The sequence below is a fragment of the Zeugodacus cucurbitae genome, chromosome 3, assembly GCF_028554725.1.
Source record: "Zeugodacus cucurbitae isolate PBARC_wt_2022May chromosome 3, idZeuCucr1.2, whole genome shotgun sequence".
Lineage (NCBI taxonomy): Eukaryota > Metazoa > Arthropoda > Insecta > Diptera > Tephritidae > Zeugodacus > Zeugodacus cucurbitae.
Window position 1 is genome coordinate 49,145,581 of NC_071668.1, and position 11,490 is coordinate 49,157,070.

At 35.8% G+C, this 11,490-nt stretch overlaps 1 long non-coding RNA gene across 1 annotated transcript; it reads right to left on the bottom strand.

Annotated features, from left to right (window-relative positions):
• Window positions 1-1,863: 1,863 nt before the first annotated feature.
• LOC128920547 (uncharacterized) lies at window positions 1,864-2,485 on the bottom strand. The gene is made up of 3 exons (XR_008470626.1): window positions 2,245-2,485; window positions 2,031-2,185; window positions 1,864-1,973 (listed from the first exon to the last, which is right to left on the bottom strand). It is a non-coding gene; the product is annotated as an uncharacterized LOC128920547 (long non-coding RNA).
• Window positions 2,486-11,490: the final 9,005 nt, after the last annotated feature.

Below are 11,490 nucleotides of genomic sequence, written 5' to 3' on the forward strand. Positions count from 1 at the left end.
TGTTTCTGGGGAACGCTATTTCTTGTTGAAATCTTTTCTGGTTATATCCTAGGAAGAAATAGTTTGGAGTGGCGAAGTTCTTTCAAATGCAGGCGGCACCGGTTATTACTTGCCCATTCCTCTTCTTGTAGGCGATTTCTAAGGACATGTCGACCAAGTGCAATAAAGGGCTCCTGCCCAACCAACCATGTAGCCGCGGCTTTTTTGCCAGTAGGTCAAGTTGGCAAGTTCGTTGGCTTACCTTATACCTTTGTGACTTGGAACCCATCTAGAGTAAGTTTAACTTTAACTTGTATTTGTTGTTAAGGTCCCCAAAAAGAGAGGGGCGCCTTCAAGGTCTTTAAAAAAGACTAAATGTCTTCTACATACCTTGACAACCTTAATGGAATGAAATCTTTTTCCAGTGAGTCATTTATTTAGACTGGCAAAGAATAAATAGTTTCCCGGGGATCCAATTTCATGGTGGTGGTCTAGTTCGTTACGTATTCATTAATTATATCAACTGTATTAGTGATATGACCCACGTGATACTTTGAGACGTTAATGAACAGTAACGAATTATTCAAAATACTTAGAAGATTTTCCGTGTATCAACCTAGTTTTTTTCCAATCAATAAATTGGAGACACTTAGAGATCAATATTTCAAGTACGGTTGAATGAAAACTTTGACTATATTCCAGTTAAGCTCTAAGACAAGGAGAGAGATCTCAATTCAAACATTTTTCTGGAGTGTTTACTAGGAAACTTCACTACTTGTTTATAATAGTTTTTTGTTGTTAACTAGCAATATTCTTTCACCCTTGAAGGGTATATTTTTCGATCTTACGAGAACCTTACCCTTCCTTTCTAAATTTTACTTGAATTTAAACAATCTGTTATCAATTAGCTGATGTTAACTGGTTTGATACACACAAATAAAAAATCTCCGTCTTATTATGAAGTACTTGAGTATATTTGAAAAGCAATTGCATTAAAGTGCTGCCACTTCGAGCGACAAGTCTATTTTTTAATATTCCAATATATGGACACATGCACATACAAGTACACCCTCTAATATTTATGAAAAAATTAACAAATTAACCTTTTACTGATTATCAGCAACTGATATAATTACAAAATAACGGCTAATTGCTGATAGATGCGCAAATAAACGATTTGCTCGCGTGCTCGTCGCCCTTTCATCCCTAAAAACGAGCATCTTTGACGACATCATTAAAAAGGTGGGCAATAAAAAACGTTTCATTGTAGATGCGTGCTGCTGATTCGGCTCGAAATTTATGAACAAATTATTAAAAATGTTAGTACATGTGTGTATTTGCAGGTAATATATGTATGTATGTATCTATGTACATATATATGCGTGTATTCATTCGCGTGCCTTTTGTTTTGTTTTCATTTTTCTTGTTTTACTTCTTATTTTTTTAGCAATATTTACATTATTTTATTTTAATATTTTGTTTTTATGTATGTGTATATGTACATACCCAGCAGATTTTAGGATGATCGTTTGAAACCTCCTGGATTAATCCTTTAGGAGATATCCTATACTCCCTATTACTCCTAATACTCGTGTGTAAATACACGTAAAATTGTATACTCGTTTTTAACATTGCATGTCATTGGAACGCGAGTACTCCTTTTAACCTCCTAATGGAGATCTCTATGATTACTCCTAAAGGAGATCTCTATGATTACTGATATAGGAGATCTCTATGATTACTACTATAGGATATCTCTATGATTAATCCTAAAGGAGATCTCTATGATAAATCCTATATAATTTTCAACCTGCAATTACTTTAACAAAAACAAATTTTTATAATTTTATTTTTTATTAAAGTTTTCTAATTAAATGAATGTACATGAAATCTAGTTTTTTTATATTACAAGTGTTCCTGTAGAACTGACATTTGAGAAACGCCTTTTTGATCTTTGCCTCAAAATCAGGGTATGAGTAATCATCTTTTAAGGCCTTTAAAAATTAAACTTGTTAAAAAAATAGATGACATGAATTGAAATTATGTATTACCGTAAAGAAATTTATTGAAAAGTGCATAATTCTTCAATGCAACTTTTTTTTTTGGCTCCATCCCAATTCACTTTTAAGAGCAGGGACTCCGCAATCACTTCATCCAAAATTTTTGATAGGGGTCTCTTTGAAAATTTTTGCTTCAGATACGCCACCTATAATAAACTCAAACTGTTTAGTAAGATCTTATCAAAATGTATTTTATCATACTCACAATTTCTTCCTCAGGCTTATTCAAAAGCAAGGACTCTGTAGATGCTAAATCATTCATGTTTTTAATAGGAAATATCATCAATTCAATCTTAATCTGTGGAAATATGTCAATAATCCGCCGCAGGAGTATAGTGTTCTGCGCCGATATTTACTCTAGCTTCCGTATTCTTTGTTCCATGTTTTTCAATTTCATTAACACTTTCCACATCATTTTCATTCTGTGTATTATTATTTTGTTTTTTATATAAATTATTTAATTTTTTATTCACTAGGCGTTTTAAATGCCTTTTAGAGTACATTTAATTATCAATTTAAAATATTTAATACTCAATAGATATTTATATCACTTACACTTATTTTAACACTTACGTCTGCACGCTTTAAAAAACACAGTTGAAATGAACAATTGCTTGAATACAAAAATTAACAGTTATTATTTCCCGTTAAATTGTAAGCAAAAGTACGATTTTTAAGCTACGAAAAATTAAAAAATCTCCTTTATTGCTCCTAAAGGAGGACAAAAGGATGTCAATACTGAAATTAAGTAAAAAAAATCACAATGTATGTATGTGATTGGCGTTGCAACCGTTTAGCCGGTTATAGCCGAATCGACGATAGTGCGCCACCTCTCTCTCTCCTTCGCAGTTCGGCGCCAGTTGGAGATCCCAAGTGTAACCAGGTCGCTCTCCACCTGGTCCCTCCAACGGAGTGGAGGCCTTCCCCTTCCTCGGCTTCCTCCGGCGGGTACTGCATCGAACACTTTCAGGGCTGGAGTGTTTTCGTCCATTCGGACAACATGACCTAGCCAGCGTAGCCGCTGTCTTTTTATTCGCTGAACTATGTCAATGTCGTCGTATAACTCGTACAGCTCATCGTTCCATCGTCTGCGGTATTCGCCGTTGCCAATGTTCTGAGGACCATAAATCTTACGCAAAATTTTCCTCTCGAAAACTCCTAGTGTCGTCTCATCTGATGTTGACATCGTCCAAGCTTCTGCACCGTAAAGCAGGACGGGAATGATAAGCGACTTGTAGAGCTTGATTTTGGTTCGTCGAGAGAGGACTTTACTGTTCAATTGCCTACTCAGTTCAAAGTAGCACCTGTTGGCAAGAGTTATTCTGCGCTGGATTTCGAGGCTGACATTGTTCGTGTTGTTGATGCTAGTTCCCAGGTATACGAAATTATCTACGACCTCGAAGTTATGACTGTAGATATTTCGTCTTGTCCTCATTCACCTCCAGACCCATTCGCTTCGCTTCCTTATCCATGCGGGAAAAAGCAGAACAAACGGCGCGGTTGTTGCTTCCGATGATATCAATATCATCGGCGTACGCCAGGAGCTGTACACTCTTGTAGAAGATTGTACCTTCTCGGTTTAGCTCTGCAGCTCTTATAATTTTTTCCAGCATCAGGTTAAAGAAGTCGCACGATAGTGAGTCACCTTGTCTGAAACCTCGTTTGGTATCGAACGGCTCGGAGAGGTCCTTCCCAATCATGACGGAGCTTTTGGTGTTGCTCAACGTCAATTTACACAGCCGTATTAGTTTTGCGGGGATACCAAATTCAGACATCGCGGCATAAAGGCAACTCCTTTTCGTGCTGTCGAAAGCAGCTTTAAAATCGACAAAAAGGTGGTGTGTGTCGATCCTCTTTTCACGGGTCTTCTCCAAAATTTGGCGCATGGTGAATATCTGTCGATTTTCCAGGTCTAAAGCCACACTGATAAGGTCCAATCAGTTTGTTGACGGTGGGCTTTAGTCTTTCACACAGTACGCTCGATAGAACCTTGTATGCGATATTTAGGAGGCTGATCCCACGGTAATTGGCGCAGATTGTGGGATCCCCCTTTTTATGGATTGGGCAGGACACACTGAGATTCCAATCGTCAGGCATGCTTTCTTCCGACCATATTCTGCAAAGAAGCTGATGCATGCACCTTATCAGTTCTTCGCCGCCGTATTTGAATAGTTCTGCCGGTAATCTATCGGCCCCCGCTGCTTTGTTGTTCTTCAAGCGGGTAATTGCTATTCGAATTTCTTCAAGGTCGGGTAATGGAACATCTGTTCCATCGTCATCGATTGGGGGATCGGGTTCGCCATCTCCTGGTGTTGTACCCTCACTGCCATTCAGCAGGTCGGAGAAGTGTTCCCTCTATAATCCCTGGACATCGGTTACCAGATTACCACCTTGGTCTCTACATGAGGATGCTCCGGTCTTGAAACCTTCGTTAAGTCGCTTCATTTTTTCATAAAATTTTCGAGCATTCCCTCTGTCTGCCAGCTTCTCAAGCTCTTCGTACTCACGCATTTCGGCCTCTTTCTTTTTTGTCTGCAGATGCGTCTCGCTTCCCTCTTCAGCTCTCGGTATCTATCCCATCCCGCACGTGTTGTGGTCGTTTGCAACGTTGCGAGGTAGGCAGTCTGTTTTCTCTCCGCTGCGAGACGGCACTCTTCTTCACCAAAAAAATCACAATAGAAGTATAAAATCTCCTTTTTTGCTCCTAAAAGATGACAAAAGGAGGTCAACACTAAAATAAAATATAAAAAAAAAACACAATATAAGAACAAAATTAAAAAATCTCCCTTACTGCTCCTAAAAGGGGTCAATTGCAGGACTCCTTCATTCCTAATTTCAGGAGATCTCGCTTTTAAATCTGCTGGGTAAGTAGACTTTGTATGCGAATATAAGAGAACAGGCACTCAGTAAGTATATCGATATATAAATGAGTGTGCTATGGATGAAAAATGGGTCAAATCGGATCACAACCATGCCTACTTTCCATATAATACAATTTGGAATTCCATCTGATTCGTTCACTTTATAATATATGCATCGGGAACCAATGAAGATGGCAGAATAAAACGAATACTGTATTTGAGCTTTGACATCACTTGTGTGGAATTGTCGAGATCGGGCTAAAACTTTTCAAGGTCCCTGATATCGACCATGAAGAACTCAGTACCTAAGGGTGCTTTTTCACCGAAAATATTGGTAAATCTCTCATATATTTTAATGTAATTCAGATGGAAACTTTTTCTTCTAATAGTCAATTCAAAAATTGTTAAAATCGGGCCATTACTTCCCCTAGCTCCCATATACCTAATTATGGGTTTTTCAAAAATACGGTGGGATTTAATCTGCATATACCGGTTAATATGTAAGATATCTTAGCAAAATTAATTGAGCGTATAGTCTTGGATATTGTGTGCCTTGGTGGTGAAAATTATTGAAAACGGTTCAGGAATTACCCCAGCCCTCATATACTATTTACGATGATTTTATTATTATATTGGACTTTATGCCGAATATATGGATCTAATTGTGTTATCTTAATAAAATGTCATCAATAAATTGCTAGAGTATAAAATGTTCGGTTGTACCCGAACTTAGCCCTTCCTTTCTTTTCTTCTAATAATATACCTAAAATTAGGGTTTCCAACTTTCAATGGACTTTATGGTATGCTGAATATGTGAGTAAAATTTCTTGTTATATTAATAAAATTAAATAAATAAATCTCTCTACTAATAGAATATGAGTGGTATAAGAAAGAGGCTTTTTAGATTCCAATACAATTCCAAAAATTTCGTAAAAGATAAAATGGAAAATCCAATAATCAGTACAAACTCTACCCTATTGTGCGGAAAATGTCATAAGTTAGCGTTTATCCTGTGACGTGAGTCTGATACTCAATTTTCTGATTTTTTATCAATTGTCTAAAAATAAATTAATAAACAAAAAAAGGTGTTGCTATTTAATTTTTATTTTTGTTTCTATGCACGTAGTCACTTACTCACAAATATACGAACCGTCGAGTGTGCCAAAAAATTAAATATTATATTTAAAAATATATAGTACTGTTTAATATAGTACTTTTTATATATGCTTAGAGATGACCGCCGAAAGTCAAATTTTAAAAAAATCATGTTGACAATAAATGCAAAAAATATTGATAAACTCGAACGGAATTCAAAATAGTCTGCATAAATTCGCATGAAACCAAAGCAAAATTTTGCACAATGGGGCTTTAACTGTGTACATATATTCTAGATATTATATGTACTGCGAAAGAACACAATTTTCCAAAATTGTTTGGTAAACATTATCTTAAAAAAATTAGAAATAGACGCACGTTCGATGATGCAGAATATGGACTTCGTGAACACACGCAACGCGTCATTATTTTGTTGGCATGAATATTGTACTACTTAGCGCGCTATTAGGAGGTATTTCCTAAGTAATTAGGAAATTTATTTTTTGTCTGTATTTGTTGAATAAAAATTTTTCGCTTTTGAATAATAAAATTGATTAATAGGTATACAAAGATCGGCCCAACATATAAGTGGCAGAATATTAAACGAGTATAATTAGGCATTTTATTTAAATATATTCAAAAATTATCTTGAACACCCTAATAAAATATTGCGCATTTTTGTAAGCGATTTTATTTTATCTGCGAAAATGTTGAGATAATATTTAACGAGCTCGGATGATAAATCTTGCGGTACTGTTATCTACCTGTTTCCGTGTGTAGCATATGCCACTCAACGTCTGTATGAAATACTTGTAAAATATTGTTGTTGTAATATTTGCCAACCTATTATTTGTATTTAAGAGATAGGAAGGAAATGTTTCATGATCTTGTATATATAATACATATAAAATGAAATATGAATTTTAAGGTATAAAGATGTTCCGATATTAATTTCCTTTTATTATTATTATTTATAAATACTGTTTGAATTCTATTGTCATTGAATTTGACTTAATGAAAGCCGCAAAAACTTTAGTGAGATATTAAATAAGTTTTTTATAAGTAAACCTTTTAGGTAAAATTACCCATAAATTACCCGCTTTACTCGAAAATGTATAAAAATGTATGTCACATGTCGCAGGAATGGATTAGTCACGTAGAATAGAATAGCAAATGGTACGGGTCCCCAATGAGGGGCTCCGCGGTCCAACACCTGCCCGACCGCTAAAATATTAATTTATCGTAAAAATTGAATGCACTTCAGCAATAGGAATTATTGAGGCTTATTAGAATTAATAGATGAGGAATTTATTCATCTGATTGCATCAAACATACTGGATCGAAATATTTGCGAAATTAAGAGTTACAAATGCAACACAGTTTCATTAAATTCTACTGCAGAGATATCGCATGTAGACCAAATGAATCTGGTAGTGCGGTATGTTCTACCATTTGGACCAGTAGAAAGATTATTTGCACAATCATTGAATTTGGTTGCTAAGTGTAATGCAGACTGCTGTACAGAATCATTATTTTTCTTTTATTTCGTTGAAAACCTCTATACATTTTTTTCGGCTTCGACCTATCGACTACTCAAAACTAGTGCTTCGCTGCAGCCATCTGATCAAGACCCTAATACATCATAAGCCCTTTATGTATCATTAAATTGTGTCTACTTTAACAAAACGTATCGAAGCATAACATAAAGTTGCTGGTGTTTTTTTAGTATTTCGACAGCTAAAATACCTTAAAACTGAAGAAATTTTGGAAAACGCCTCAAGTATGGACAGTGCTTACGAAGATGATTTGAAGTACAGTCTTCTTCATCGTTGGTCGCCTTGCCGTTGCGAAGGAGCTTGTGTAAAAGCAATGAACGAATCCCAAATGAGACCGTACTTTGCTTTTACGGACTAAGAGGGATAACTCACAACTCTCACAATGTTTACGTGGTTGAACAAACCCTTGGTTTTACGCCCATCACCCTTTTTGAGAAGTGTGGGGACATCCGTACCAACACCACCCTTAGCCAAGGTGTCGAGGTACCCGTGCCGAGGGCTGAATGGTCAGCGGACGGTAATGGGTAGCTGATCGCGAACGGTCCCCTCCGAACAAAACACAAAAAATAAAAATTGTACAACAACAATGGACAATTTGACGAATAATGCCAATCCGTAGAAGACAACCTCCTCGCCTCTTGCCAGGAGACGATAAAGAGTTCTACCGGAAGTTCCAACCATAGTACACCGGTAATGACCGCAGAACAAAAAATGGGAAATAAAAAAAGTTCCCAACACCAGAACCAAGAACCCTCCACCTCCAAAGCATCCGTGAGTACCAACCAAAGTACACAGGAAGCGAAAGAAACAACAGAAGAGAAAGAGGAAAAAATCCTTGAATCAAGTGAGGAAGAGACAGTACCAAAGGGCTGTCTTTATCTTAGGTAAGATCTAACCCAAGAAACCCAAGCAGGGCGTAACAGAGCGGAATTGTGGTACAGTAGCAAGGCACTTCAGTGACGTGGCCAGAGACAGCCTACAAGTGGCAGTCATAGACGGGAACGCCTCCTTACCGAACAGTATCCAAGAGAAGTGGATTGAGATCGACGTCAAATTGTCAAGCCTAGTTTTAAGTTACGTGCTCGACAATCCAGCGGGTCTCCACCCAGATTTCGATTCCCTTAGGGGCTACAGGGTCATTATGTGTGCCTCGAATTGAAGATAATACCCCCTAAGGATATCCCTATGGGACCACGTGCTCGCTTTTGGCTGCCCCCTCTTGAGGAGCCGGGCGAAAAACTTCTGCGGTGCACCAAGCTTCTAAACAAATCTGTACGCGGTATAGATGATTGGAAGCTCATAAAAGAAGTGAAACCAAATAAGGCAACGCAGCAGCAACTGCAGGAAGATTATGAGCTCTCTGGCAGAAACACTTCAACGAGTTGGCAAAGATAGGAGCTTCTTAGGAAGAATCCGAAGCGGAGCAAATACCATGCCCGTCAGGAAATATTAAGCGAAATCTCTACACACAGTATGAACAGATTGCTCAAGAAAGATGGAAATCAACAACCAAAAGCCAAATAACAAAACAAATTTGGCCTAAATATGATAGAGCGAGAACCAAGGATATATTATATAGATCCAGAAAATCATATATTTACGGCTACCATAACGGGGCATTGGCCATTCGGAGAACATGCGCTGAAAATAGGTTTGCACTATAACGATATTTGTCGTTCATGCAAAATAGAAGGAAGTGGTTTTCCACTTTCTCTGAGACTGCCCAGCCCTATCACAAACCAGTTATAAACCGTTTGGATCCATCAAGTACCAAATCTCGAATGGATATCCACAAAAAGTATTACGGAAATAAGTAGTTTCATTGAAACCACCAAATTCAGTATTTCCTTAGTATCGTTTTCCCCAAACGTAGACATTGACTTGCGTAGATAATAATCTCCAAATTAGCACACCAAGGGCCTCTTGACAGTATTTGCTACAGGCCCAGCGCTGACTTAATCTGGCATTGACATGTCGACGTTTTTAAATCGGTGGAATTATGACACGACTACGAAAAATAATCCTAATCTTTATGTTTATATAAAGCCTGATTTCTCCGTAGAACTGGTACTGGATGAGACTAATGCTTCACTCTCCGAGTTTTAAGTAGATAAACGTCAAATAAAATAATAAATGAAAGCAATTGTTTAATTATAAATATTTACGTTACGTAATATAATTTGCTATTTGATGCAGCACGGTAGAGCACCACTGGCTATTTAATATGATTTAGTGGTTCTAGCACCATGCGAAATCCCCAAATTGAAACAAATTGAAAGTAATTTAACCAATGCTGCACAATTCCCAATTGTTTATCACACTTAGAGGCAACGCATTAAATTCTGCTTAATTAATTTAGCGAATAGCAGATAATAGCAACGTTAAATTACCGCTAAGTTGAAATACAACGACAGTGATTTGTGGCAATCAAACGAAAGGGTGCTGTGATAATTTGATAAAATTGACATTTTACATTAGGATGCACTTGTCAATTGGAGCGAAGCAAAATAATTTTCCAGTTTATCACAGCTACTGTGTACTAAGTACATACGTAACGTATCTATTTTGCATGTGTGATTGTCATTTGTTGAAGGTGTGCAAATTGAATGCGCAAGCAAAAGTAATTAGGAGAAAAAATTCTCGAAACGTGACATTTAGTAAATAATTTGTGTTACACATAAACATTAATTTGTTTATTGTATATTTACTACATCATAACACTCTCTATACAATATACTTTGTTGTTCAAGTGCACACAAATAAGTACTACTAGGCGGTTCAGGTTTCCGTATTTGGTAAACCCAAAAGAAAATCTATAAAAAAAAAATTAATTATTTTAATTTTGAAAAAGTTCAGCAAATTATGTTATATTACCGTTTGCTTGGGTCGAGATATTTACGTAGCATTCTTCCACACAAAAATCGGTAATATAAAAAAATATTTTTACAATTAACCTTATTTCTGTTAAAACACATTTTCTCAGATCACAAATAATTGTAAAAAATTAGATTCTATTACAAATCTCTTAAGAATATTGTTATGAAACGCGTAGACTTTCATTTACTTTTTGGTTCATCAAATGCGGAATTTCTACGTAGGCTGTGTAAACATATGTACAATATATATATATATATAATTAGAATATTAGATAATTATATATATATATATAATTAGATATAAATAACGCAAAGTGCTTAATTACACTCCCTTATTAACGAGAAAAATATTGTAATTATCTTTAATATCCATTTAAGTTCAAACGGAATTATATAAATACACATACTTAAGCATAATTATAAATATATTTTCAATGTCAGTGGCAACAAACTTAATATATTTTCCATTTTATTGTAATTGAATAATTCATTTTTAAAATGTAATTAATAGGTGAGAGATGAAAAGCGTAGAATATACGAGAATGGTCCGATAAACACAGTAGTTTTCCGAAATAACGAATATTCGTTTTAACGAAAACCGCTTTAACGAAACAGCAAATTTGTTACATTGAGTACCTTTAATATCGAATATCGAGGGTTTGTAAGTACTCTGTTTAACGAACAACATGAAGAAGACATATGAAGAAAGAGAAAAAATCAAATAACGTCGAAACAGAATTTAAAATAAAACTTGAAAAAATCCATAATAAATGTGCAAATTGAACAAAATGTTGAATTTTATAAAAATGTTTAAAATTATTGATCAGCACCAAATAGAAGTATAAGTGTCACAATTGGTACATTTTGGAAGAATTGACCTGACAATTAATGTATTCGTTATTTCGGAAAACTACTGTATTTCACCTAAAAATAACAGCGAAAAATGTGGAAAAGGATGATTAGTTTCTCAACATTTCTCATAATCTACTTTTAGCCTGTGACACCTGACCTAGTGATGCTCCACCTTTTTTCAGCCATCTGAAAAATACTTCCACTGAAGGTC